This window comes from Malus domestica, chromosome 12 (assembly GCF_042453785.1).
Source record: "Malus domestica chromosome 12, GDT2T_hap1".
In the NCBI taxonomy this organism is placed as follows: Eukaryota; Viridiplantae; Streptophyta; class Magnoliopsida; order Rosales; family Rosaceae; genus Malus; species Malus domestica.
Genome location: NC_091672.1, coordinates 8,310,245 through 8,317,408, shown reverse-complemented (window position 1 = coordinate 8,317,408; position 7,164 = coordinate 8,310,245). Strand labels below are relative to the sequence as shown.

Genomic DNA, 7,164 nt, shown 5'->3' with positions numbered 1-7,164 from the left:
TGATCCCCTGCAAAAGAAACCGGCAAACAAAGAAAAAAGAACAAACGATAAGCAATAAAACTCAGACCATAATACACAAAATTCCCTATAACGTAAATTGATAAAGCATTTTACCCAATCCAACTGAATTCCTGATCACAACACATAAGATAAACTAATAAACCATTTTATCCAAATAACCATTTAATTTTAAACATTTAAAACCGAAGAGAACCAAACGCACATATTTGGAAAAAAAGAATGGAGTGTTTTGAGTGTCTAAATCTCACCCTCAACACTTTAAAAATGCAGCGGTCCCAATGGAAAGAGAACTTGCAAAATGACGTCCCAGCACAAACACAACATATAAAACAAACAAACAAAGACAAAAAAAAATAATTTAAAACCGATAATATTTTGTAATTGTTTTTCAAATTTGCATAAAATTTGACAGTTTTAATTTGATCTTGTCATTTTCTTACCCAAATGAAAATCTGAAAGGGCACTATAAAACTTGTCCAGTAATAATACATGCAAAATAATTTACTTATAAAATTAAAGAAATGTTATTTGATTCAAAAGAAATTTATCTATATTTTATATAATAATATAGGTGGATCATTGAACAAATATATATTAGAAATTTATCTATATTTTATTATAAAAATCAAATTTCTTCCTAATTATCTCTTGATTATTTCTTTTTATTTTAATTTTTTGTTATTTCTTATTCTTCCTCTTGCTTTAAACCCCATTTATAGATTTTATTTTTAATTTTTATAATCAACCTATGACACACCCCGATCCTAGAATCAAGGCGTGCTGGCTGTCACGTGAGTGTGACGTAACCAAAAGTGTGACGCGGAAGCAAAAGATAAGAGAAACACGAATAAACAAAAACCAAATACTAGCAATAATAACCAAGTAACGTGCTAGAGTAAGTTTAAGTGTGAAACGCACAAATTCAGAGCATAAGAACTAGGTGCAGTCAAGTAGGACCATAACTAAAATACAACATCCGCAGGTGAGTCCTACATTTATGTATTCTGTCAGTACACCGTGGGAATCCTCGTGGGCCACCAACGCTGCTAACTAGAACCTGGAAGGGCGCAAAACAAAATTGAGTGGGTCAGTAAAACCAAAGCCTTTCGAAAACATTTCATCAAAAACAATTCTAACTCCTCGCTGTAAAACCTGTATACTTTCCCAGAAAATAACCTAATAGTAAATAATTCCTCATATATCTCAAATCATCAATCTTTATCAATTCCAGAAAATATGCCATGCCATAAATGTCAATAACAGATTATGAATGCATCAATATAACAGGTGACATAATGAATCAACCGGAGACCCTGCAGTTGATCCTGTACGGTTAATTCCATAGCTCAAAATTCAAACCAACCGGAGTCACCACGGTGACCTGTACGGCACTACTCTGCACATAAGTTGGAACTACCTGAAGTAGTCTGTACAACAAGAATGGTGTAATAATACGCTCTAGTGCTTCTCTCAACAATCATCTGTGCACATAATCTAAGGTCACTTACCAGTCGGAACCACCTCTAGTGATCTGTACGACTAGCATGTCGGAACCCTCTCATGGTCTGTACGACATGCACCTACTTGGATCTAAGGTGAGCGTGCGGTGCGGTGAATACTATAAGCACTAACACCAGGGTGCATGTTATGAGCTCTCAACACAATTCACATCATCAATGATTCACATAAATAACATAAAACTCACCTCATACTCACATGTGCGTCCACAGTACTAGTTTATATATATATGTATCAATTACTAATTCATATAATTCATAATATGCATGCATGGCATTTGAAAACATACTTTCATTTAAATTCAATTTCTGGGAAAAATCAATAGTATATAGGTAATAACATAAAATAAATGCCCACTCACTGATAAGTCGAAGGGTCATAACCCTCATGACGCCTTTGGATCTGCTCGTCCTCGGGATAGGTAGCACCTATATGCGAAACAACTAAAACAACGTTATTTAAAGCACATAACTGACAATTCTAATAACTTCTCATACGATGCTCAATTTGGGTATATGAATATACCACAGTGACCTACTCGACGTCACGGACGTCGAGGTATTTTTAGAAAAAAATTTCGAGGCCGCACATGCCCCCACGCGCCGGGAGGGGCACGGACCTACGCGCTCTATGCGCGTCATCTTCTTCCTCCAGTCGCCGGACTGGTTTTTCCGGCCACCGAAAAACTGGAGATTTTTCAATCTCCTTGTTCTCCGTCATTTCTCAACCATTTTTCACGCATTTTATATCAAAATGAAGCCCTAATCATGTAGAATCACGTTACACTACTTTAAGGCTCTAAAAACTACGAAATCTCACAGGAGAAATTTCAAGAAAACCGGCCAACTTCGAACTCAACGATCCCGACGTCCAAAACCTTCAAACTAAGCACTCCGAGCTTCCTTAGGACCTCACTAAGTTCACTATAAGCTTAGAATTCCCTGAAAATCAACACATCACGAATGCATGAACAGTACTCAAATCGGACCTCGAGTTTTCAACGTGATATCAAGGGTTCTAAGTTCTAAAAATGGTACCATTCAACTCAAGAGGTCGAAAGGATGAAGAACATTACCCTTTTGGCGTCGATCCGTGATGATTAGAGGGTTTTATGCTTTGGTCCGTACTTTTTCGAGAGGGAGAGAGTGAGACTTAAACGGAGAGGAGAGAGAGAGAGCACGGGGGGAGAAAGAGGAAGGGTTTGACCCGTGTGTATGTGTGTGTGGTCCATCCCAAAATAATCACCACACTAATACTCATAAAATAACCTCGGATACATCTCCCTCATTCGATCTTCTGTCTCCCAAGTAGCTTATTCTACTGAGTGGTTCCTCTACAATACTTTTACCAAGCTCATAGTTTTATTCCTTAGAACCTTGTCTTTCCAATCCAAGATAGTCACTGGTTCTTCATCATACGTCAAATTCGGATTAATCTCCAAAGGTTGAGGAGGAATCACATGTGAAGGATCTGAAACATAATGTCGAAGCATCGAGACATGAAACATATTATGTACCTTAGATAACTCCAGAGGTAACTCCAACCTGTAAGCAACTTCACAAATCATCTCAGTGATCTCATAAGGTCCTATGTACCTAGGACTTAGCTTGCATTTCTTTCCAAACCGCACTACACTTTTCCAAGGTGACAATTTCAAGAATACCAAATTACCCACATCATAAACTCGATCAGTAGCATGTCTATCTGCTAAACTCTTTTGTCGATCCTGAGTCGCTTTTAGGTTAGACTTAATCACCTGAACATTTTGAGTAGTCTTATCCACAATCTATGGGCCCTCTAGCATTCTTTCGCCAACCTCTGACCAACACAATGACGTACGACAAGCTCTACCATAAAGTGCCTCAAATGGTGACATACCGATGCTCGAATGAAAACTATTATTGTAGGCAAATTCCATCAAGTCTAGGCGATCATGCCAAGAATCACCAAACTGTAACACTGAAGATCTCAGCATATCCTCTAACGTCTGAATAGTCCTCTCTGATTGCCCATCGGTTTGAGGATGATAAGCAGTATTGTAAAGCAATTTCGTACCAAGAGCTTCCTGAAAAGCTACCCAAAATTTAGAAGTAAATCTTGGATCTCGATCAGAAATAATATTCACTGGAACTCCATGATACTTCACAATCTTCGTGATGAACAACTTAGCCAATTTATTCAGATGATACTTTTCCCTCACTAAACTGAAGTGTGCTGACTTAGTAAGTCGATCTACAATCACCCAAACACCATCAAATCCATTTCGTGTACGAGGAAGCTTATACACGAAATCCATAGTTATATTTTCTCATTTCCACCGAGGAACAGGAAGTGGTTGCATCCGACCAAAAGGCTTCTTTCTTTCAGCTTTAACTTGCTGACAAACAATACACCTACTTACATATTTTGCAATCTCCCTCTTCATACCCGGCCAATAATAAAATGGTCGAATGGTATGGTACATTTTAGTCCTTCCTAGATGCATAGCATAAGCTGAACAATGTGTTTCATCCAAAATTTCCTTCTGTAATTCCTCATTATTCGGCACATACATTCTGTTCTCCTGCATAAGCATGCCATCTGATTCTCGAATCCTGAGGTCTTTCTTTTTCCCTTCACTTCTTAATTGGATCATTTCTTGAATTTCTTCATCTACCATCTGAGCTTCAAGTACACGATCAACCAAAACTGGCCTGACTTGGAAACTAGCAAGAAAAGCTTCTCTTTGTTCTACTAACTCCAACTTTACTCTAGTAGCTCTCAAATCTACAAGAAGAGGAACACGACAAGCATACAAAGCATTGAGTCGACCTTGAGGTTTCCTACTCAGTGCATCAGCTACCACATTTGCACAACCCGGATGATACTCAATAGTGCAGTCATAATCACTTAGTAACTCCATCCACCTTCGTTGACGAAGATTAAGATCATGCTGAGTGAAAAGATATTGAAGACTCTTATGATTTGTGAAGATCTTACACTTCTCACCATAGAGATAATGCCTCCAAATTTTCAAAGCAAAAACAATGGTTGCCAACTCAAGATCGTGAGTAGGATAATTCCTTTCATGAATCTTCAACTGTTGAGAAGCATAGGCAATCACTCTATTATGCTGCATCAAAACACATCCCAAACCATTCAAAGAAGCATCACTATAAATCTCAAAGTTACTGCTACCATCAGGAAGTACCAATACCGGAGCATGAGTGAGGCAATATTTCAAGTGCTGGAAACTTTGCTCACAATTCTCGTCCTGCTCGAACTTAACATCCTTCTTGGTTAACTTCATTAGTGGCAATGCAATCATAGAAAAATCTTGAACAAACCGTCGATAATAACCTGCTAGACCCAGAAAACTCCGTTCCTCAGTGACGGTTCATGGTTGTTCCCAATTCTCCACTACTGCTATCTTTTGATGATCTACTTGAATTCCTTGTGCTGATACTACTTGCCCCAAAAATGCCACTTCATTCAACCAAACTTAACATTTGCTAAACTTGGCATACAACTGATGCTCCCTCAATTTCTTCAATACCAAGTTAAGATGTCGAATATGATCTGCTTTAGACTTAGAGTACACCAGAATATCATCAATGAAAACAATGACAAATCTATCAAGATATTGCTGGAATACCTCATTCATTAGCCTCATGAAAGCTGCAGGTACATTAGTCAATCCAAATGGCATCACCAAAAATTCATAATGCCCATAACGGGTCAGGAAAGCTGTCTTAAGTACATCATCCTCTTTAATCTTCAACTGATAATAGCCAGATCTCAAATCAATGTTAGAAAACACACACGCACTTTTAAGCTGATCAAACAAATCATTGATACGAGGTAAGGGATAATGGTTTTTAATCGTTACCCGATTCAATTGCCTGTAATCAATACATAATCTCAAAGTTCCATATTTCTTTCTTACAAACAACACTGGAGCTCCCCAAGGTGAAGTACTAAGTTGAATGAAACCTTTATCAATTTATTCCTGTAACTGAATCTTCAACTCTCTCAATTCAGTTGGAGCCATTCTATATGGAGTCAAAGATATAGGATCCGTACCTGGAAGCAAATCAATCGAAAACTCCACGTCTATGTCTGGCGGCAATCCAGGCAAATCGTTTGGGAATACATCAGGATAGTGCCTGACTACTCCAACTTCCTCCACACTGCTAGGAACAACATCATTTAACACCACATGTGCTAAGTATCCTTGACAACCTTTCGATAACAACTTCTTTGCTTTCATGACAGAAATAACACTATGCTCACCCCACTGCTTTCACCCACGAAAGTAACCTCTGGTAATCCAGGATGATGAAAATTAACTGACTTCCTGTAAGAATCTATATGGGCACGATTACAATGCAACCAATCTGCCCCTATAATCACATCAAAATCCATAATATCTAACGGGATAAGATTAGCTGGCATAACCACACCACCTACCATCACTGGACACCCAGGATAAACACTATCAACATAACATTTGTCCCCTCTAGGCATAGCAAATTCTAAATCAAATCCTAAAGGTGTAGGGTGAGGTTGAGTCATTTGAGCAAACGTATGAGAAATCATAGAATGTGTAGCACCATAATTAATCAAAACTCTAGCAAAGTGACCAAGAATATTTAACGTACCCATAATCAAGTCCGGATGATTCTGAGCATCTTGTAGTGATATGTGATTAACACGTCCCTGAGCTTGCTGTCGTCCACCACGACCTTTGTTGCCTTGGTTACCTCGCCCCTGAGAAGTACGTCATTGTCCTGGCTGGCTAGACTGCTTAGGCAGTCCTGCACCACTAGCAGTAACCTCTTCCTGTCGGGGCTGATCTTCCTAATGCCACTGAGATCCACTAGCTAGCATGGAAGAATAAGAAGTATAACCTCCAGGGTCTTGGGAATACCCAGTCTGAGAATAAGGATCCTGGGAATACTGATACTATCCGGAAGCATAGGGAGCAGTATCACCTTGGTAGTGATAAGTGATCGGATCATATTTATATATATTTTTACTTCAAATTTACCCGTCTTTTCTTAGTTAGTTCCTTATATTTTTGAGCTATTTACGTTATTTTTGTGTTTATAGGATTTGTTATGCAAAGAAAATAAAAATAGAATAAGTGAAATTTTATTCGTGAAAAGCAAATTTAAATTACAATATTGCTAACTCATTGTGACGCTAAATGATAAACCAATATTTAAACTTTATATTTCATCATTTTATATTTCATCATTTTATATTTCTTTTCTTGTCTAATTTATTTGGAAGCTTTAAGTATTTATGATACTTTTGATATATTGTGTTTGTAGGAGTAACATGATCCAAAGAACTTATTTTTCTGCTATGTGGGGCTGCTAGAAACTAAATGAAAATAAAAGGAGAGCATCGGGAGGAGAATATAGAGGAAAGCAAGCTGCCTTTGCAGCTGGAGGAAAGCAGGTCAGCGACAAAGGGATCCAAGGAAGTCAGAAGAATTAGGGGACAGCAACTGGCAAAGCAGAGGAAATGGAGGAGTCCACACGGGGGACGGAAAAAAAGAATCCAAAGAAGGGGAGAGAGACTGGCAGATCAGAGAAATAGAAAGAGGGGAATAAAAGCAGAAGGGAAGACAGGCAACAA

At 38.2% G+C, this 7,164-nt stretch overlaps 1 long non-coding RNA gene across 1 annotated transcript; it reads right to left on the bottom strand.

Annotated features, from left to right (window-relative positions):
* Positions 1 to 869: 869 nt before the first annotated feature.
* Positions 870 to 6,521, bottom strand: LOC139189764 (uncharacterized). The gene is made up of 3 exons (XR_011573642.1): positions 6,180 to 6,521; positions 1,901 to 1,967; positions 870 to 1,078 (listed from the first exon to the last, which is right to left on the bottom strand). It is a non-coding gene; the product is annotated as an uncharacterized lncRNA (long non-coding RNA).
* Positions 6,522 to 7,164: the final 643 nt, after the last annotated feature.